Here is a 22,127-nt window from a genome sequence, read left to right on the forward strand (position 1 = left end):
TATGGGTTATCTCACAGGGAAAAACCAGGACGGGTTCCGAAAGCAAGCGCTTAGAGACCGTTGGTGATAATGCGCTATATAAATATAAATTACCATTACAATTACAATCACAAATAGGGCTTGGGGGGGGGTGGCTGACCATCGGGAGGCCTGCCCCTCCCTAGGGATTTTGAACCGTGGGTGTAGCCAGAGCCCAATTGGGCTTGTTGGGCTTCACTTGGACTATGGGCTATTTAGCTGGCCATTTTGAGTCACTGGCCACCATTTCGGTGGTAGTGATACGACAGCCGGCTGGATAGGGCAGGAGAGCGATTTTTGTGGTCATTTTTGGTGCTGTACCTGGTTTGCGGTGTTTTTTTGCGGGGTGCTGATTGTCAGCAGCGCGTAGTGTGGTTCGTGGTGTTGCATGTTTCTTCAGTGGTGGTTCAACGATGTCGTCCGAGGAGCCACGTGTGGCGGAGGCACTTCACCTCTTGGCGGGAGCGGGCAGCATGGACATGCTGCGGCCCGCGATTGAGGTGGGACCCCCTCAGGCCGGCTGCGAGCGGTGTTGCCGCAGCAGTACTGGCTAGCTCGCCACCGCGGACCCGTAAGCTCTGCTCGGAGGTAGAGGGGGGCGTGGTATGACTGTTAAGGCAGCCGGGCCGTTTGCAGAGGCAGAGGGGTGTGGCCGCTCTGCTACGGCGACCGCACCTCACACTGGGACTGGAGGGCGAAGCCGCACTGCTACGGTTGCCGCGCCTCCAAGGGAGGCTGGGGGACGCAGCCACACTGCTACATCGGCCACCCATGTAAGTGGGACAGGGGGGCGTGGCTGCAATGCTAAGGCAGCCGCACCTTCAAAAGCTACACAGGTACTGCAGGTGGGCCGCGAAGGCATAGCCCGCGTTGAGTTTCAAGGCTGGGGCTCCCCACTGGCGAGGTAACAGTGGGGGATAGGTCGGGCAGGCGGGGGGACCTCCTCCACTGAAATGGGCAGTGGCAGGGCCTCCACTCTCTTGATAGATAGGAGTGGGGAGGAGGATCCTATAGGGGAGAGAGAGGGGAGTGGGTACCCAAGGGAATCGGGGGACGCAGGGGAGGGGCAGGGCAGCATTTGGTACGTGGAGGTTTGGGGGTAGAGTCTCGGCCAGCCAACACCAGGCGGGGGCACGGCAGGGAAGCGGGGGGTCTCCTGGAGGCCGGGGACGTGGTGGAGATGGGGACCGATGCCGTCCCTTGAAATTGGGGGATGGTTGGAGAGGGCCCCGGTGGGGCTCAGGAATAGGTAGGTGGATGGGTGGTGGGTGGAGAGGGTGAGCGGGGGCGGTGGGAACCACAGCTATCTGGCGCAGGTGGGCTGGATTTGGGGCAGCAGTGCAGGCAGGAGGGCGGTGGGTGCATTGGAGTGGAGCGAGGCGGAAGGTTAGTATCTAGGTTTCCCTGGGGTGAGGGCATGTGGCGCCTTGGTAGGGGGTGAGTCGTGGTGCCGGGGGGGGCACGCCCGCTTGGCGGGGGGTCACTCTTCAGGTACATCAGGCACAGGTCAGGTGGCTGATGGTAAGTGGGTCGGGGAATTGGGTTTTGGGGGATCGGCGGGCAGGATTAAACCTGGCATGTCGGACTCCACTCTCTTTTGGCAGGGGTGGCAGACGAGGTCCCCGGGAGAGTTGTATGCGGCTCCACCCCACCGAGAGGATGGGCCGGCTCTGCCTCATGCGGGCAGCCGCGCTCCCACGAGGGACGTACATGAGGTTGCGTGCAGAAGGAGGGGCCACTGGTCGCCGGTGCCCCAATCCCGATGGGTCGATGCGGCCCCAAGGGGACAAGTCCAGGTTAACGCTAGTACATCCGGGGGCATAGGCAATAAATGTGCAGGGCAGCGGAAAGGGATCATTGATTTAGGGGAGCTACTTCGCACTTGCAGGGAGCGGGCGGGCTTGAGCAGGCTGGAGTCCACGGAGTACCAAGCCAAGCCGATAGGGAATGTGCATGAGTGTTTGGGCTGGAGTCCGAGGTGGACGGCCCCTTGCTGCTGGACTATGACGAGGGGGCGTGTAAGAAGGGGAGATTGAGGGGTATGGGCAGCGGCAGGCAGGAGAGAGGGGGGAGGTGAGTAATGTTGTGTCTAGTCTCTTACAGAGCGGTCCGGCCAGGCGGAACAAGGTGGACAGCGTGGCAGTCCCCCCTTCATGACTGGTTAGGCGTCGGGATCCGGTCAGGACGCTGACCTTGACGTCAGGTAAGGCACAGGAGTACATGCGAGGGGAGGAGGGGCAGATGGGAGATAGGGCGGCTGGAGCCGTCAGTTGCAGGACTGCAGGCCATGGTGTTGGTGGGGGAGAGGGGGACGTATGTTAAGGACGCCAGTGTGGGGACAGACTTGCGGCAGGTGGGTGACGCCGACGGTGCGGCAGCGGCTGGTGCCTCGGAACGGCAAACAGCTGGGTCATCGGGGATGGCCGCCAGGTGCGGAATGGAGAACGGAGGGGTGGGGAAAAAGGAAGGGAAAGAGAGTCATGATGTGCCAGTTAAGAAATTACCATACATGGGAATCACAAAGCCACTGGGGGCCCATCTTACTTTGGCCACCAAAGAAAAAATTTGGAAGAGCGACTACGTCGGCATGCTGAGGTTGTTACATTGAAAGCTTACAGCGAAAGAAGGCTCCAAAGAGGAGGTAGTAGAGATGGCTAAGAGAATGAGGGTGCCCATGACCATTGAGAATTGGTCGGCAGCTCTACTGATTTTTGCTAGTGTGTACTGCGAGAAGTATCCTGAAAGATCTGTGACATTGTTCAAGTACATGGATGTGGTCAGGCAAGCGCAGGTCACATACGGCGGGTATGCGTGGTCGCATTATGGCGAGGAATTTCGGGCCCGGTTGGCTTGGGACCAGGAGGCGAAATGGGGGGAGATAGACTCGAACTTGTACCAGCAGACCATGGGTGGGGCCAAGTTCGGGAAATTTATATATTCAGCGAGCGGTCTCCCTCTAGCCCCTTGCCCCTTTACAAACTGGGATGTGGGGTCCGTGGGGAACAGCACCGGTGGCACAGTGGGAGCTTGCTGGGATTTTAACAAAGGCACGTGGGCAAGGCAATATTGCAAGCATCGGCATGAATGCTTTAAGTGTGCAGGAAAACACCCCGTGGTGCAATGCTGGGGGACAGGAGGTGGGGGACAGGGGCAGGTGTCAACCCAGGGTGGGCAACAGCTGACAGGGTGGAGGGGCGGAAGGGAAGGACAAGGGACTTTGAGAAAAGGCTCATACTCTCATTAAACAGGGCTATCTGGAGGAATTTTTGGTGTCCTATCCACGGACCGAGGACGCAGCAATGTTGCAACAGGGTTATCAAGAAGGGTTTCGGCTGGGCTATGAGGGTCCGAGGGCGGCCAGGTGGGCAGAGAATCTGAAGTCCGCAAAGTCGCACGGTTCGGTGGTGTGGGACAAACGGTTGTAAGAGGTCCGGGAAGGGCGCATGGCGGGTCCTTTGAGGAGTACTCCTATCCGAAACTTGATCATCTCGCCAATTGGAGTGGTGCCGAAGAAGGAACCAGGGCAATACAGGTTGATTCAACCCATGTCATGGCTGAAAGGGGCGTCGGTTAATGATTTCATAGCAATCGCGTTGTCATCCGTATCTTACTCATCAGTTGACGCGGTGAGACAGTTGGCCACGACGGTAGGGTCGGGCGCCCTCATGGCAAAATGCAACATAAAGTCGGCATTTCGGCTACTCCCTGTGCATCCTGAGGATTACCAGTTGTTGGGGATTCAGTTTGACGTGTCTGTCTTCATAGACAAATCACTGCCCATGGGCTGTCCCATATTGTGTGCCTTGTTTGAGCGCTTCAGCACATTCTTGCAGTGGGTGTTTTCATGGCGCAACGTCAAAGAGACGGTGACACACTACCTGGATGACTTTTTTCTGGTGGGATTGCCCGGTTCTGCAAACTGGCAGCAGCAGGTGGCTAGTTTTGAAGAGCTCATGGGCTACCTGGGGTTGCCCATGGTGCCAGAGAAGACACAGGGTCCCATTACAGTGTTGTCATTTCCTGGCATTGAACTAGATTCAGGGTCGATGGAAGCCCGTTTGCCGGGGACAAAAAAGTGCACATGCTGTTGTTGATCAACAGCTTGCTGGACAAAAAGAAGGTGACAGTCAGACAGGTACAGGTCTTGTTGGGACACCTGAATTTCCCGTGCAGGGTGATATGAGCGGGGCGCATGTTTTGCAGACAGTTGGGTTTGTCTCTGGCTGGTTTGACACTCCTGCACCACCATATGCGCCTGTCGGCTGGCACTAAGGAAGACCTGCAAATGTGTCGGACCTTTTCGGAACACTTTAACTGCATTCCCATAGCACTTCCTGTGAACTGGAAACAGGATGTTAACATCTCCTCGGATGCAGTGGGACAGGAGGTTTTGGCCTCTACTGGCAGAGGCGGTGGTGCGCAGAAAAATGGCAGCCACATTGGAAAAACGGGGGGAGGAGCATTGCGTTTTTGGAGCTCTTTCCGCTGGTGGTGGCTGTGACAGTTTGGGCTCAGGATTTGGCGCACAGGAAGGTGATCTTTAAGGTGGACAATATGTCAGTCCTGCAGGTGGTGAACAGGAAATCAGCCAGGGATGCGCAAGTTCTCAAATTGTTGAGGGTTTTTGTGCTGCGATGTTTGGTACATGATATTCTGTTTCAAGCCAGACATGTGCCAGGAGTGGACAATGACATTGCGGACACTTTGTCTTGTTCACAGTGGCAGAGGTTCCAAGAGCTAGCCACGGAGGTGGACGAGGTCAGGACGCCGATTCCAGCGGGGATGTGGTCGGTAGGAGACAGAGGGTTGTTCAGTTGGTAAGAGGGTCCCTGGCCCCATCCACTTGGAAAGCGTACGAACAAGCATGGCGAGAGTTCCTTGACAGTGGCGCGACATGGCGTGGGCAGCATTGGGTGCGGGAGGAGCAGGTAGTACAATTAATTTTGTCCATGATTGACAGGGGTCTGTCCAGAGTGACGATAGCGAGCAAAAATGTCGGCTATAGCTTTCATGGGGAAACTGTGGTGGGGGTAGACTGGGCAAAACTGGGCAAGGGAGAGGGGTAGCAGACCACAACGGAGGAGCCCCTTATCAATTGGGGTTCTGGCTGGCGTGATACAGCTTTTGCCTCTTGTCTGCCGCAATACGAAAGAGGTGGTTCTGTTTTCCACTTTAATGTTGTGGATGTACTTCGGGCCTTTCGGGTTTCGGAATTGTTGGGTGCGAGCAGGATGAGGGGAGTGCAGTGGGGGGAGGTTGATTTGCGGGGGGGTGAGGTGGGGGTACAGCTCAAGCATTCTAATATGGATCACCAGGGTTTTGGGAAATGGGTGTTCATGGGACCAGTGATGGATGAGGCAGTGGGCCCTGCGGCCTGGGGGGGAAGTTGGCCGGGGGTTGGAGTGGGACAACAGGGAGGTATTTCAGCACAAAGGGGGCAGCATGGTATTAGTGTTGCAGCTGCTTTGGGTTTTGAGGAGAACCCTCCAGGGATTGGGGGAGGATACCGGACAATATGGGACTCATTCATTTTGCATCAGTGCGGCCATGAATGCAGCCAAAAAGGGATGGGGGAGGGAAGACCTTATGCTCTTGGGGCGTTGGAAGTCGGACTGCTTAAAAATATACATCGGATTGCGGGGCTCTGGGGTGAGGGATGCATGATGTTCATTTTCTTCATCATATATGTACGTTTGCATATGTGGTGGCGGGGCCTGCTGCGACGGAATTGTCCATATTCATCTTAGGACACTCGTTTGTAAAAAGGGCTGAACGTTATGAGTATGGGAAAGGAAATGGTTTGAATCTGGACTTGGACCCGCAGTTGTTTCGGTGCCATTGGCGGGGAAACGGGGTATGAGATGGCATGAGTTGTTCCTAGTTTTGAATGGGGCGATCAGAGGTGGGATTTGCCTTTAGGTTTTGCTTATCCACTTGGGGGAGAATGACCTGGTGCAGTGCAAAGGTCTGGCCCTGTTAAAACAGATGAAGAGGGACCTCTTAGAGATCAAACAGCAGTGGACAGGTTGTTACGTGGTTTGGTCAGAGTTTATTCCCAGGAGACAGTGGAGGGGAGCTGAGCAGCCACCCGCGATAGATAAAGCAAGTAGGAAGATCAACCGGGACATGTGTTTGTTTTGGGACAGGAAATGTATTGGGAGAATGAAGCATCCGGAGCTGTGATATGTGGCAGTCTACTTTTTTTAGAGAGGATGGGGTGCATTTGTCCCGGTACGAAATGTAGTTGTACATTATTCAGATAAAAGAGGTTATAGACAGGGCGTTAGACATATGTAGATATCCGTGTTGACAGGGTCCCTAGGTGTGGGGGTCAGAAAATCTGGGGGCAGAATTTTCTGAGTGGCGCTTTTCCCTGTATACTAGTTGGTAGGTCTGTTAACAGTTACAGTTCATGAGTTGGGAAAGGTCACTCTGGGAGCACGTAGGAAGGGGAAGTAGCATAGGAAGGTTACATAGATAAATAGGTTATGAAAGGTTAAAAAGCTGCAAGTTTTGGGGTTGTTAAATGGTTGCAAAGGGGAATCTTTAGGGAGGGGGTGGGGGAAAAGGTAGGTGGAAAATATTTAGTGAGGTTTCGTTTTGTATGGCACAGGCCAAGGAATTGGTTTTGTAAGGTGCTCCTGTCTGCAATAAAGTGGCCTTTTTCACACTAACAAGCTGGTTCGTGGTCTGTGATGCACCCCCATGTTGGCCCAATAGGGCTTTGGGGGGGCAGCTGACACTCGGGAGGCCTGCCCCTCCCGGGGGATTTTGGGTCAGAGGTGTAGCCAAAGCCCAGTTGGGCTTGTTGGGCTTCACTTGGGCTAGATTGGGCTGGGGGCTATTTAGCTGGCCATTTTGAGTCACTGGCCACCATTTCGGTGGTAGTGATACGACAGGTGGCTGGTTAGGGCAGGGGAATGATTTATGCCCCACCTTTCCGCCCCTTTTTTCCAGGGGAGTAACTATCAGGTGGTAGCCGGGCAAGGATAAGAGGTCATTTTCACTGCCAGTGGTCGGGTTGTTGGGAACAGGTGCACCGGGTGGGGAACCATGTACGTTTGGTTGTCGCTTGAAGCTGGTGCTGGGTTTGTATATGGATTGTTTGACGTTTGGGGGACGCTTTTCCCTGGGTAATAGTTGGTAGGTCTGTGTACAGATACAGTTCATGGGTTTGGAAAGGTCACTGGGAGCATGCAGGAAGGGGAAGAAGCATAGGAAGGTTACATAGATAAGTAGGTTACGGAAGGTTAAGAAGTTGCAAGTTTTGGGGGTTGTTAAATGGTTGCAAATATGGAAACTTTAGGGGAGGGGGTGGGGGAAAAGGTAGGCGGAAAATATTTAATGAGGTTTAGTTTTGTATGGCAAAGGCCAAGGAATTGGTTTTGTAAGGTGCACCTGTCTTCAATAAAGTGGCCTTTTTCACACTAACAAGCTGGTCTGTGGTCTGTGCTGCACCCCCCCTGCTGGCCCAAAGTGCTTTATAATGATACTGCAGCTTTGCACTTCGCTTCTTTACAGCTGTTAGTGGCACGCGATAGACGATTACAGTCATATCAGAGTCCGATCGCCAAAGCAGATAAACCGGGAACCATGGGGAATCACTAGCAGGAAAAAACGCAAGTAGTACCTAAAGGAAGACATACCCAGCTACAACACTAGTAAACTGTAGTTGATCGGTGCTGCTCAGCAACAACCGTAAATGATGTGTCAGCATCACTAACCATTAAGGAGCCGGGAAAGCTAACTAATGGAGATCTGTACCAATTGCAAGCTGTAGGCGGGTTTACACTCACGACAGTGTTTACTTTAGGTCTTGCGACAGGGCATGCGCGCTGCTCACGCTCGACCTAAACAACAAGACAGGAGGTCTTTTCCATCTTTGCACCCAGGATCTGAAACAACATCCCTGTACCCATCAGGACTGTCTCAAAGCTGCTCCGATTTAGGAAACAGTTGAAGCCTCGCCTATTTAAAAAGCACTGCATTATAATGCATTAACTGTCCACAACCCATGTTTCCTCTTATACTACTTGACTGTATAATATTCCTTGACTTTGTCCAGCACTCAACTGCCTTGTGGTCAGGTTTGCTCTGTAGAAACACCAGATATATGCATGAGGTCCTTATAGTTCCGTAGCGTGTATTTGGTTGTTTTTTATTCCAGTGTTTTATATGTGTGATATTTTTTCATTTATCAATGCCTGTATGATTGCCTTGGACTAGTGATGAGAGGCTAGTGTGTGCCAGTTAGCGCCTGCGCTAACTGGCAGTGGCCGTGGCTGCTAGTGAACGGTACATGACCTCTGACCCTTGGGAGGAAGAGTGGGTTGCGGATTTGTTTTTGGCGGGAAACCCATTAGACCTGGCCAGGGTTAAAAGGACAAACTAGTACCCATGTTGTGGGAAGTGGAGATTGCAGATGGCTGAAGGGGACTAGGACTACAAGACTTCATAGGGCAGAAGGGCTGGAGTCGACTGGAGGGTGGCACAAGGGTCAATCCTGGGTGTTTAGGATGGCAAAATAACACGGGCCTCGAGAGGGATGAGCCGGAGAAAGCCATAAGGGCACTGGCCCTCAGCAGTTAGTGTCCCCCAGGATCTCCAAATGTCAATGTTTTATTGTCGGTGGATATAGCGCCACGTGACTTCCTAGCGTCGTACGTTTCCGCAAACATAGGAAGTAATTATTGAGATCTGGTGTCCGTTTGACACCATGCCCTTTACATAACAAGCACAAAAACATACAGGCAAATAGGAAAGTCATATTAAAACAAAGTACAGGTGTGGTAGAGGAATCTGTCTCGAGTGCGTATTTTGTTATGATAAACTCAGTTTTCTTTGGGCTAATTAATTGGAAGTAAAATATCTTCAATCACAGGGGCCATTAGGGGATCCTGAACCTACGAAAGATGGTGGTATTTGGAGAGGCAATTCTTTATGCATGTACAAGTGATATGAGGTGTTTGATAAGTGACTGTCATCGCAGGAATAAATGGACCGTTGTTTCACCAAAGAATGGCGGGAGGCAGACGAGCTTTGCTTGATGGACAGGCTCTAGAGAGGCTCGGCTTTAATTCTTCCTGCTGTGATTGACAGGCTCATTGCATCACCTCCTCGGTTCGACGTGCGGTAGGGTCATAGAATATAACCAGAGAGTATTAATTAGTGTGCACACGAGCCCCCAGCGGGAGCGGATGCCACTCCATGGCGCGCAGACCATTTATCGAAAAACCCACGCAGTAAGACGCGCATCGCGCTCAGGTGCAGAGCCCACCCTGGGCCCCCGGCCTGCTGCTGCTTCCAGAGCGGCTCTCCCGTCTGAACTAATGTGCGCTTTTTTATTTTACAAATATCTTGTTCAAACATCGACATTAATGACATACCAGAATGAACAGTTACATTAAATTCTATTTGTGGGCTGGGTTCATAACCTTTGAGAAAAACTGTGAGGAGAAGCTAACATTCGAGAAACTTTCCACATCGGTTGCGAGGAATTTGCTAACAATATATTACAAAACTGGCCGACCCGCTGACCACCTTTAGGCAATGGAGGAGAGCCAGGAACGCGGACTAAGAGGAGAACACACTGGCACTGGGGGCCTGGGACAGGGGGGGGGGGGAGGGGGGCTGGCCACACCACCCTGGACACGTTGTTCCTTCTCCCAGGCCTTCCAGAAGTTTTGTCTCAGCTGTGGTACTCTCCTCTTGCAGGGGACATTTCCCTAATCTCTTTTTACAGCATGTTGACATTTCCCCTCAACGCACATGCAGCCCCTACAGCAGGGTTACGACTCAAGTTCAATGCCCAATCCTAGGGATTCCTGTCAGCAGGTCAAACGATTGGAGCTCGGCTGCCTTTACTCAAACCATGCCCACCCACACCCAGGAATGCCAAAATGGATCCATGTGCCCCCAAGCTAAACCATAACTCAAAAGACACACTCCACACTCACCCTGCCTTCTGCAAGCTCATTGAACATGCACTCTCCACTCATATCCCACACAAAGGAGTGAAAGACGTGGCTGAGGAATACTAACAGACCTTTTAATGGCAGGGTTAGGGCTAAAGCCCCATGCTGGGCCCCTAGCAAACAGGCAGCTGTGCTGATGAGAACACAAGACAGGCACTTGTTTGAGGTGTGCAGGCTAGAGGCCATCTCTTCATCCTCCTGGAGGTGGTCTTCAGCCCTCCTTGCAGGCTCTTGCCTCATGTTTGTTTTCAACCTGAAAAGGGCATTTACAGTCACCGATCCCAGCCCTTGCACAAATATCTTCTCACCCACGCCATTATCTGAGTCAGATCTCTGCTAGGTTCGAGGTTTGAGAGACATCTTCAGCCAGATCCGGCATGCTCCCTGAATGACCAAAGCCTGGTCAGGAATGCCAGGGTAACTTCCACAGGAGCTATCCCCATACCGGTTCCAGGCAATGAGTGTACTTTGTGTATTAGCTCCAGACAGGTACACCCCATTATATGTCCCCAAATGGAACAAGATATGGGAGAGCCAGAAAAGGGACCCAAAGGCAAATAAAAAAATGGAAAGAGAAGGCATCTCCCTCCATAGATGCAGAAACCGGACTTCAGCGATATTCCTGGCAGAAGGTGCCGGGATCTTCCAGTGCTCACTCCCAAATTAGACAAAAGAAATTACATTTCTCCCCTGCCCAACAGGGATCACACATCTCTGGGTGAAGGTTTAAAAAACTATTAGGCCTGTCTTTAGGGCAAGCAAATGGACCTGGCTACCTTTACCCAGATCCTCTATTCTGCATGCTCTTTCACAGACAGGAGTCCCTAGATGGATTCCAGGAATCCCAAGATGGATTCCTTCACCCTTAATGTCATAACACAAACACACGCCACACTCACCCTGCCTTACACATGCAGAGTGAACACACTCTCCACCAGCGTCCCACACAGGTGGAGTAAAGGACGTGGTTGAGGGTGAACAGGCGGAGTGAAGGACATGGTTGAGGAAGACTAGCAGACTTTTAAGAACATAAGTCTGCAAGCACCCCTCCCTCGAAGGTGATGGAGCGGGATGGTGTTCCAAAATTGTAGAGGGGCGTCATAATCATGGATTGTCCGCATCTGCATATAATGAAATGAAATACCAGTATATGTAAAGCGCACATATACCTCCGAAGTGGTGTCCCAGTGCTGGAAACCCTCAGGAAAATTAAGCAAGCTGTTGCCTAGAGTCACATGGTGCTGGGCTAACCTGCCGCCAGCACCAGGGACCAAACCGTGAACCCTTTAGTCCAGAGTCAGGCACCCTGGCCGCTGCGCCACACCTCTTCCATATTCTAGTGTTGTATTAATATTGATCAGTAGCATCGTATTGTAATAACGAAATGTGCAGGTGAAGTAATAGAGAAGTATTTTGTATAATGCAGAAGAAGAAATGAAATGATGTTTTATTTGACATTTTAACATTTAGTATATTGCAGCTGTCTAACAGGAAGCTTATGTGTAGTGAAATGCATTTCTGATTTAAACGTGTACAATGATGAAAATTGCACGAAGAAACAATGAGTCATGCTTAACATGTAATAATTGTAGATGTTTACAACAAGAAGCATTATTAACATGCGTGATATCCTAATGTATAAAGGCCTCAACAAATGTTTACGTAATGCTATGAAAGGCCAATTTGTTTATTCTTATGCTAGCTGAATTGTGTAGGCCTGAAAATGTAATTTCCCTGGTAAGCTCTCGCATTTAGAATTAGTCAGTGAATTTCATGTGCACGCAAGGATGTTCTGTTCTCACGTTTCAGTTGCAGGTAGAGGAAGCTGCCTTTGTTAGTTAGAACTAATGTCTTTTGTTTTAGGAGTTAGGCATGGAGGAGAAGTGAAACAAAGTAAATAGAAGGCCGATAATTGGGAGCTGGTGTTCTTTCTCGTTGAGGAGGCCTGGGAACCAAGGTCAATGGAATACACATGGAGAAGACGATGGAAAAGTACCTAGGGGAGGTGTCCGTTCCCATGAGGTGATCTGTGGGTGTGTTTTACATTTTTGTATTCTGTATTATGGAAAGTGCCCCTAGGGAGGAGGGGCAGAAGGAGACAGGATGAGTTATGAGAAGGGGTTAGAAGATTGACCTGGGAGGAGCATCTTAGAATGAGCTCTGTAGCTTTGGCTACCTGACTTACATCGTGATGTGCTTTTTAGGAAGTCTTCACATGCTGACATCCTTCAACTGACCTTGCCTGGAACATGCTAAGTAGGGATGTCACCTTAGAGATAGAGTAGGGATAGCCTAACACTTTCACTTTTCAGCCACAGATGAGGTCTGACTTAAATGTTGGAACACTCCTTGCTTGTGTTTCATTTTTAGAGTTGTTTATTCTCTACATGATTCATCGGAGTAGACTCATTCGTAGATTCGGTTTCGTATTAGTTCCCATGTATTTTTACAACCTCGTCTTGAGGTGTTTGTATATTCACTTGTTTTTGGATTTGTAATAAACCCCCTAAATTGAAGTTTGGAGTCTGTGATCTTTTGAGTCACAGTTATTATTGGAAGTTGAAATACTTAATTGAGTTGCTTCTCCCCTTCACACTTCTCAGCAGGTAAAAAGAGACATCAACCTAGGGTTCCTCTTTGGAAGTTTAGTGGCGGAACCCAGCTTTATCAAAGGTGATAGTCAAAATGGCTACTCTGACTACCAATTCTTCTCAGGCAGGTAGGAGGACAGTAGTCATTCTCAAAAGTGTGGGTGCACTTTGAGTGCTCCATCTGTACTCAGAGCCACTCTCTGGGATCTCAGTCTTATTGCATTGGGAGCTTTCTGTAACATGCATGATTGTTGTGTTAACTGAGGTGAAAATCAGCAACCCACAGAAACATACCATACCATGACAATGTGACACAGTGCAGAGCTCAACACTGAAGAATGATTGGGCTTGATTAATAAGCAGAGGAGACATTAGGAGTAATCCTAAGAGAAGATATGACGGACTCTCTGTGGTAATATATTTAGTCCTCCATCACAACAGGCCCTTTATTTCCCTTTAAGTCAGTGCTACATGAGTAAACTCGATACACCTGTGCACTGGCTTGCACACACTCCCCCTAGCCCATACATTTGTACACATCTTCTGTGTACTGGGATCCCCAGGCACTGATCTGCCTCCTTCGGTGGGAATGGCTTCCTGCATTCTTCCATGCCACCAGGTCCATACAACGATATTCTACAGGAACACACTGACAAGGTCTGACTTTCAAAGGAAGGCGTAAGAGTATAACTTGAAAACTCTCCCCTACAAGCCGACATCACGGCCTTTGTTGCAGGCTGGTACACAATTGGTACCTATTACAACTTTCAGGACCCGTCAGTCCTGACAGCCACTTTGCTCCCTTGGAAGATGGATATAGGATATTCTTTTCATGCTGTGTTATCCTTTATCTTCATCTCCCCGGGGTGATGCTGATGAGCCCTCTTTATCTCTGTGTATCTCAGACACGCTCTCTGACCATTATTTGCAGGTGAATGGTCTGAGGTCTGATCGGAATCTCATCACTAGAGGATCTTTTGTTAACATTTCCTCCAAATGATCTTCCTCAGGGCGGAAGAGACGCTCGTCTCGTCACAGTTCTTTCTGGTTAATTTCCTTTCTCTTTTGAAAATCCCTCTTCTCCTTTACAGGTCTCTCTTTTTGTTTGTTGGTCTCTCTTCTCTTTTTCTCCATCTGCCCCCTCTCACTGACTATCTTTTTCTCTCTGTCTTTTCTCTTTTGTAGGCTTTTTTCCCTATATCTTTTTCTTTCTGCCTGTCTAGCTGCTTTCTCTGTTTCTGTCTACTCTCCCTCTCAGCTGTCTCTTCCGATGTTGTTGTAGTTTGTGTCTTGGCTAAGGAAAACTAATCTCTATTTGGAATCTGGGGGCTTTGCAGGCCATGAAATAGACTTAAAGCTCTCTCCCTCTCTATCTCTCTCTCTCTCTCTCTTTGTCTCTCTCTCCGAGAGGGCTCGCATCTCATTGATAAGTACATTCAGCCAGATTCATCATTGTAAAATCGGCTCGCAAAGGGCCAGATTCTGAGAATCTGGCCCTTTGCAAGGGCAATTTTTGCATTTGGGATTCATCATCCCAAATGCAAAAATCGCAAATTGCGAAATCGTTAAATTGCGAGGAATTGCATTTAAGGAATCTCTATTTGAGATTCCTTAAATGCAATTCATGAACCATTTTTGAATTTTTGAATTGCGAAATCGCTTTTTTTGGCCGCTATTTACCGCGAAATCTGACTTCGTGGTAAACAGCGAAAACTTAGAAAAATGCACTTTAGTGCATTTTTCAAAGTTGTATGTTACACACACACATGTCCTTTGGACATGTGTGTGCGCAACATCAGTCTACATTTACATTTCAGAGGACACCCCTGGCACCCTTGAAATCGCATCCTTATTTGCGATTAGCAAATTGCTAATCGCAAATAAGGAATGACTCCCAATTCATTCCTATGGGCCTCTAGGCCCATAGGAATGCATGGGGAGTCATTCCTTATTTGCGATTAGTAATTTGCTAATCGCAAATAAGGAAGCTGTAGAAATCGCAAATAATATCGCGATTTCTACATGAATCCCGTTTTGCGAGTCATTAAAAGCGAATCCTTATTAATCGCTATTAAGGACTTGCAAATCGGGACATTGATGAATCTGGCCGATTGTCTTTAAGTGTTCTTGAATACATTCCTCCTTATCTGCGACAGAAAGTCAGACCTCAGGCAAGAATTACGTTTGCCCATGACTTGCCTTTATTTAAGGTAACTCACAGCTAAAGGGCTTTCAAAACATGAACCTAGCCTCTAGACAGCTCCTGTGCAGCCCAACCTAAACATTAGTAATGTGGGCCGACATGTCTCTCTCAGTGTCTCAGATCTGGCAGTGACTGACTGTATGGTGTAGGGTGCTCTCGAGGAAAGCACAGCAGTTGCACATGTTGTATTCTCTCTGAGACTGGAATCGTGTGCCCCAGCACCATTTTTGTTACGCTTGTGTTTGTGATTGTGCACAAACGGGTTGCCGGTTCGCACACTACATCCCTCCACAAGATCGCTTTATTCCCCAGGACCTTGAATGCCCACCGTGGCACCCCTGAGGAGCCATACCAAGTCAAACCAATACACTACAAAGTCTTAAGGTCTTTGTGAAGGTAGGGGGCCTTTCTTAGTCAATATCTCGTTCTTTCTCTTCTTGACAACCCCCCAACTGTGTTTATGCAGTATCAGTGATCTCTACATTCCTGGAGGGGAAAATAGAGTGTGTGAGCTGTTGGGAAGGAAGATGAAGCGGGTAAATGGAGAGAGGGCAAGGACAAATATGCACTGTCATTAACAAATACACAAATAGTCATTCTCATCAGAATTTACAAATTTGATTTGATTGATGATTGATGAAAGTACTGGTACTCTTCTGGGTATTTGACTTTGCTTACATTTAAGTCTTATGGAACCGCTTCACTTGTAGCTTCAGATGGTGGTACATAAATGACAGTGACACAACATTATGCACCTACTGCTGAAGATACAACATCCTCCAAACATATTGATTGTGCTTACATGGTTAGACCCTATACTGCAGTTAATACAAGGGTCAACGTATGTCTGTGTGTTGTCTGTAGGTCTTGAGTTGGAATTTCTGGCATGAACTGGTGGTGCTCACGGGCCCCAAAACTCTTGGTTCCCCCACAGTATGTAGAGCTGGGTTAACCCAAGGGATTCCAATGAGTTGGTGCCAGACAGTTCTTCTGTCTTTGGAAACCTGTGACTTGATGGACCACCGGCCACCTGGAAGCCAAGCCGCTGTGTTGCTTGCCCCGCACTAATACTCACCCGCATTATTCAGAAACTGATGCATTGTTCTCAAGATCGCCATGCGAGGTCTGAGAAGGAAAATTCGAGACTGACCTTAAACCACAGAGAGAAACATCCCTGCTCATCAGGAACATTTGTGTTTTGATTTTCAGCATGAACCCCCTGCTTTGGGCTTTATTGCTGATTGCTGAAAAGTAAAATAAAATTGACAGCAGATCTGACGACATCATATTGTGATGTAGTGAAACCATCGCACCTACAGCTTCTCTTTCATCTGCGATGCTGCATGCCAGGTGGGGACCTCTAAATGTTGCTATGCGGACATTCCTCTACCAATGGTGCACGGCGAGGACCTGCTCTGAGCTAGTGAGCTTGCAGGCTGCCCTGCAGATCACAGATCACCCTGTAGCATATTTTCATGAGTCAAGAGCCTCAACAAATGTGTATTGAATGTGTACATTTAGCTATGATGTGCCTGACATTTTCCATAGGTTTTCTAATGACCTGGAGTCAGATAACTCGGTGAATATATGTCCCTATATCCAGGTGTGTAAAAAAATGCCAAAGCAGTTAGAGCCCTAAACATCGCTAACCCGACTGAACGTGTATGGTAAAAAACACTGGCCCTGAGTCAGTCCAAATCTCCACTTCACAGGACCACTGGGGATTCATTGGACAGAGAAAGGGGCAGCAGGTGCAGTTTAGGTGACACTAATTTATAGCTGCAGCTTTTCTTCAATGGAAACAGGTGGGCTACTGCTGGGGATGGACTTGGCACGTACAATAGACCCCCCTGTGAACACCAGCTTTTAGGGGCATGTATATCTAAAACAGAGTATTGAAGTTTAGAAAGTGTTGTGGCCCACGAGTTCTCAGGACTTAGGTCACTGACAGCTTCCCAGCAGCAACTGGAAAAACTGGTGTTTGGGCTTACACTCCAACCACACCTTGAAAATGCAACATCCCTTGAACTGTTCAAGGACGGTTCAACAGATCACGACACAGAGCACAAGGGCCTAAGGCGAAACTCCTGTTGCTTTTTTCAAACTTGGAAAGGGAATGATGCCCCAGTTACTTACCGTAATCTTCATTACTCCGAGTATAGTCTTCCTCGCCACATGACTTACATAGTGAGCTTCAGCTCCACACCAGAACCCTCCAAAGCAAAAAGTTAGCCTCCCATGCCTCCCATCCCTTCCCAAGATGGCCGACCCATTACCACCTGACCTCTATAAGAGGCGGGCCGGCCCAACCCATCCGCCTGAAACCACCAAGCACAAACATGAAGCCGATAGCCAGACAGGGAGGGAGGGATGGGAACTCATGTGGCGAGGAAGACTATACTCGGAGTAATGAAGATTACCGGTAAGTAACCGGGGCATTACCTCCTCGTTAGTCTTCCTCGCCACATGACTTACATAGTGAGCACATACCAAAGCCAAGCGGCTTCATGGGAACTCACAAGAAACCAACAGACCAGAAGGGGAAGACCACGAAAGAGGCCAAACCCAACAGACCAATACGAGTGGAAGGACCACCCAGGAGAGAGGCAACCGCGAGTAGGAGAACCAACCAGGGACCGAAGACAACGGGAAGGCCGAAAAACAAACCGGACCCCAGAGACACCAAGAGTCGCCAGGAAAACCGCCCCAACCGAAGGAAGGCAGAGAAAGGCACGGGACCGGACCACACGGAGCCAAAAAGGCAACAGCAACCAGGGCCAGAACAGAAACGAGCAGGCCCGAACAACACACCAGGGCAGCCCAACGGGCAGCACAAAGTGAGACGGGAGCAAAAATCCAAAGAGAGGAAACAGAGGACATCCCCACCACAGCGACCCAACAACAAAAAAACCACTAGTGGAAAGAGACAACCAGTCCGCCCAACACAGCAATACCGCAAGGGCGACCACAACCCCCGAGAGAGCCAAACCAGAAAAACTGGGAAGCGGCACCAGAGCCATCCAACAGACAGGCAAGAGCCGGAAGAATGGAAAAGGGAGCCGAAAAGAAACAGAAGGTGGACAAACCCCCGTCATACAAAGGACCCCCGGAAGGGACCGCGACTCCAAGGAGAGAACCCAGGCAGGCACCAGGGAAAATGAACCCAGGAAAGGAGCCGGAAACGACACCGAAGGGACTCAGAGGAGAACCAACCGGGCAAAGGCGAAAAAACCGAAAACCCACATGGCCCGCCCACGGCCAGAAGGGAGAAGGAGAGGTAGAAAGAAGCCAACCGGCACGGAAACACCCTGCACAGGGACCACACAAGAAGGGGGCGAACCACCGAAGAGAGCACCCAGGGGCCAAACAGACAGCCAGCTCACAACCAGGCCCAGCCCAGCGATACAAAGAAGAACCAACTGGCACAGGAGCGCGGCAGCAACACACCGAAGGCGTGAAGAACAGAAGGGCAGGGCGAAGACAAGCCCGAGCCACGACAAGAAACCCAGGGAGCCACCAGAGCCAACAGGACCCGGGACCCCAAAACCAGGGGAAAGAAACGAGGACACACCCACACCGAGAGCGCAGGGCCCCGCCAGGAAATCCCACAGCACCGCCAGAAACAAGAACAGCCAACAGGCAAAGGGACCCCAGGAAGCGCAAAGCCGGGAGCCCGGACGAAAAGGCCGAAGAGTAAAAGCCGGATACCCAAAGGAAGCAGAAAGGACCAGACGGACCCAGGAGACTCCCGAACCAGGCACAAAAGAGGCCCGACCCATAAACCACCGAAGGAGAGCAGATGAGAAAATGAGCACACAGGGCCAGAAAGGCCGGAGCCAAAAAACGACCCAGGCAAGGACAGAACCAATGCGCCAAAAGACAAAAAAGGGGCGAACCCCGCACACACCCCGGAGCACGAGGCAGGGGACAAACCCACCACAGTGACCAACAAGCCCCAGCAAGGCAGGGGAAAAACCCAGAGAAGCCAAGGAACGGCAGACGGGAAAAACGACCACAGGGAGAACCACCGACCCAGCCTAGACCGGGAACCCAAGCATGGCCAGAGGAAGGCACCACCAACACACGGGCAGGAGGAACCCAGCCAACCCAGGAAGAGTCGGGGGAAAAAGGAACCAAGGAAGGGCCAGAGGCACCGAGACCAACAGGAAGGGGAGGATCTGCAAAGGACAGACAGGGGCGAGAAAACACTGCCAGTCAACAAGACCCAAACCACGACCAGAGGAAGGCCCCACCATGGCAGACAACCCCAACCGGAAAACCCACGAATAGGACCCGGAGAGAAAGGATCAGCGAAACCGACAAAAGCGTCCACGCAACAAAAAGGAAGAACGCACGCCCCACCAGAGGCATGCGCCAAATTCCCTGCCCGACCAGGCAGGCACCACCCAAAGGAAGCAGAGCCACCAAAGGGCCATAGCCCCAAGGGCAACACAGGCCTGGAAGAGAAGGATCGCAACAAAGACCCGACCCCCAGGGGGAAAGGAGAAGCACGGTGACAGCAGAAAGCCAACAGGAAAAGGGAGCAAGAGCCGCCCGCCGAGTCCCGACAAGAAAAGGACAGCCCTCCAGAAACAGCCAGCAAGCAAATACTGACGCAGCCCAGAGACGGACGGACAGACCCCAACAGCAGGAAGACCACCTCAGACAAGCCGTAGCCCACAGCCCCCGGAAAACCCCAGAGGATGGCCAACAAGGAACCAACCGGGACCGACCCCACACAAAAACAGCGGGGACAGGAGTCCACAGGACAAAAGGACCACAGGCCCAAAGCCCGGAAGGCAACACAGTGAATCACAAAGCAGAGGCCCCACAACCCAACACCACAGGTGTCGAATAACAAGCAAACCAAAACGCCCCACACATGGATACCATTACAACAACGGCTGGAAACGAACCCCGGCCCGAAACCAGTGGGCACCACCAAAGGTATAAGACACACCTCCGAGCCACAGCCCCATGGACCCAAGCCAAAATAAGGAACCCTGCGAAAAAGCAGAGAGAGCAACCCATTGGGAGACGCTGAGGCGAAAAGGAACGCCTCACGAACAAGCGTGTCAACCACCGGCAAACCGATAACCCCAGAGCCCCCAGGAGGCAGCCGAAGCGAACACACCCCATGAGCACCGGCAGAGCATGTGAACCACACACGAGGAAGAGGGCGCAAGGGGAGCCCAGCGAGCAATGGAGTAGGAGGAGGAGAAACCACCGCCAAGGCCCATGGAGGAAAGTTCCGAACCAAAAGCCAACCCGGAGACCACAGAAGCAGCCCGAGAAGAAGAACAGGAGCAACAGCCCCCGGAAACCCCAAAGGCCACACCAAGCAGGACCAGGAACAATTGCGGAGGGCACAGAAATGTTAAAAAAAAACACAGCCCCACAAGAGGAACTGAGAACCACCATGTTGATAGCACCAGGCAAACTCAGGAGGAGACCCACCCAGGCACAAAGCCCCAACCATGCCCAACGACTGAAAAACAGACGAGAAGAGGAGCATAAAGACCCCAAAAGGCCGGAACCGACCCCGACACCCGAGGGCAGGACAGAGCACAGAGACACGGAAGGTGGAAAACCAGCCACCCAGGGACAACCAATACTCGTAAAACAAGAAGAAATACAACGTAAGACAAGGAACCACCCGAGGATACGGCCCCAGCAAAGCAGGATTCCAACCCCGGGCCGCAAGAGCAGGCGCCAACAAAGGCAAACCACCTGCAGAGCCCAAACCCCATCCAAGAGTAAGGTACTGCCACAGAAAATGGGCACAGGAACAGGGAAAGAAAAAACAGCCACCCAGCGAACGTAAAATTAAACACACGAACTCCAAAAAGGAAACACCGGGGGGCAAGGCACAACGAGCCACAGCACCCGCATCCCCAAAAAATCACTGTTTGAAAATTTCCCACCTTGGGAGACTTCAACCGCATTGGCAGGATTCAAACCCAGGTCTGTGAGGGCTGTCCACACAAACGGCACAAGACTTACCTTTGAGCTATAGCTCCTTGGTTGACAAACCACTTCCATATCTCAAAGAAGTAAAGACACACAAGCAAGAGCCGTCTTAACTCCGAGTGCAAACATAACTTTCAGTGAAATGGTGTATGAAAAACATCAGCAGCTCCAGGTGAGGCCTGAACACACAACCTCGTCAAGGCCCAGTGCAAGTACTGCAAAATAAGAACCACGCGCCAACTGATTACGCCACTGGAGCACACTGTTTATACAAAAATAAAATGCGAAAACCAATCCCATCGCAAACCAACAGTAATCAGAATGCCAAACCAGGGATCGAACCAGGGACCACGAGAACCGCAGTCCAATGCACGCCCTACTGAGCTAACCCGGCCCGCCAGCCGCACCACGTGAGCGAAGTCAGGGAACCGGACCCGCCCACCAACGGAGCCCCGGGGGAGGAGCAGCACGCCACAGCCCACAGGCCGGAAAACGCGGGAAGAAGGACCCCGACCGGACTGAACACAGCCGCGGAAGAGAGGAGCGTCCAAGGACCGCCAACACCAGCACGGACGGCAAAGGTGAGTCTGACAGCGAAACAGGCTGCCCGGAGCAAACAGCGAACTCGACCGGAAGGGAGCGCACACAAGGGCACCAAAACGCCACACAAGGCACATACAGCAGGCACAGGGAGAAATAAGCTACATGGGCACAACAACGTACAGTGACTAGTCAAACCACCTCCCACCGGAGCGCAGCAAAAGAGGAATCAGGCGGAGCGGCCACAACGAGAATGGAAAAAAGGCGTCCCCCAAACCCCCCCCGTAATGACAAAAACGGGGAAAAGCCGCCGCTATGGACACAGCAGACACTACACACCTGAGCGCAAGCATCATGAGAAGTAAGTAACCTCCCTACTGTGCCCAAACCCAGGAACTACCAGGGAGCGGGGAAACTGTACAAAAAAGCGCCCGACACACGGGAATTAAGAGGACCCGGGAACAGATTACAAGAAAAACACGGGCCCCTTGCAGACACCGGTGCCGGCAGTAACAAACAGTTACAGGCAGCGCGAGGCGAGGGGCCAGAAGGGCTCAGAAACAGCAGAGCCCCAGACCGACCCCCCTGCCCCTCCTATTGACCCCTGGCCCGCTAAGGCAGAGCCTAACCGGCCCCTACGAGACTGGGGAAAGGAAGGGGGGAAAGTCCAAAAAGCCCCAGAGTCCGCTAAAGCAGGACCACCGACCAAGGACCCATGCTCCTGCTACAGCAGGAACCACTTACCTGAAGACGCATCCGGAGAGTAATGACGCGCAGAACTAAAAAAACAGGCTGATGGGTTGGGCCGGCCCGCCTCTTATAGAGGTCAGG

Source organism: Lissotriton vulgaris, chromosome 5 (genome assembly GCF_964263255.1).
Source record: "Lissotriton vulgaris chromosome 5, aLisVul1.2, whole genome shotgun sequence".
NCBI classification, from domain to species: domain Eukaryota; kingdom Metazoa; phylum Chordata; class Amphibia; order Caudata; family Salamandridae; genus Lissotriton; species Lissotriton vulgaris.